The 1,022-nt window shown below is 35.2% G+C and overlaps 1 protein-coding gene across 1 annotated transcript in view; it reads left to right on the forward strand.

Annotated features, from left to right (window-relative positions):
• LOC109542034 (muscle-specific protein 300 kDa) overlaps window positions 1-1,022 on the forward strand; it is a gene marked incomplete in the record, with an annotated part of 344,492 nt that overhangs the window by 284,048 nt on the left and 59,422 nt on the right.

The following is a 1,022-nucleotide window of genomic DNA, read 5'->3' on the forward strand; positions in this document are numbered from 1 at the left end:
AATTTCAACCAATTCTAATGTCGTTTGACAGTTTTATTCAACTTTGGAAATTTCCCGTCCATAAGGGGCTGTACAAAGTTTTTGGTCTTCCCCCTGCAGCTCACAGAGAAAAAAAATTGAGCCAACCGACGTTGATTTGTCATGTAACTTTTCCATATCTAACCACCTGTCAAGGAATAGTCCGAAAAAAAAATTAACATTTTTTCGCCAGAAATTTCGCTGGCTGAAACCCTTGCGATTTTTCGGAATTTTCCGTTTTATTTTTTTTCTCGAACACAAAGCTTCCTATCGGAAAAAGTTATTCTTTATAAAATTTCGGGCTCACTGAAGAATATCCAATGGTATTTTTATTAACTTTCCAGCTTTCGTAGTTTTCGAGAAAATCGCGAAAATATGGTGCCCAGAAAACTGCAAGTATCTCGGTAACCAAAAGAGCTGAGCTGAATCTAATCAGTCCAGTCGATCGGCCGTCTGAAGCTCCATAGAAAAGTTGCCATTCACTTTTTCGGTACGATCGATAATAAGCGAGCAATTGATAATTTTCTAAAATAATGCAAAATTTTGGGGGAAAATTTTCCCAATTTTCCCCAACTTTGTGATGTCAAACTTCGGTCAAATTTTGACATAGGAGGTTTTTAAATATCCAAAGCAATCCATTACACTTGATTTTTTTTTAATCCTACTCAAGTATAAGATCGATGACGTCATTACGTCCCTTCAAGAGTGAAGTCCCACAGTTTTGGGAAAATTCAAACTTTTAGAGTGTCAATCTAATTTATCGATAATGCACCAATGCACATACCAATACTTTCTTTCAAGAAATAAAAATACCTACACGATGAGACGATCTAAATCATCATAAATCCGTTCGTTTGCTTACTCAAAAGCAACAAAAACTGCGGATTTTGCGTTTTTTGTTAACTTGCTATGATTAATTTAGTTTTGCTTCTACAAAATCGTACCACAACTTTTCTTGACGAAGCTTAAAAATTGCCAACTTTTTGTTCATTCCTATTTGTTAC

Source organism: Dendroctonus ponderosae, unplaced genomic scaffold (assembly GCF_020466585.1).
Source record: "Dendroctonus ponderosae isolate FM_Combo_2020 unplaced genomic scaffold, Dpon_F_20191213v2 Dpon_F_20191213_5, whole genome shotgun sequence".
NCBI classification, from domain to species: domain Eukaryota; kingdom Metazoa; phylum Arthropoda; class Insecta; order Coleoptera; family Curculionidae; genus Dendroctonus; species Dendroctonus ponderosae.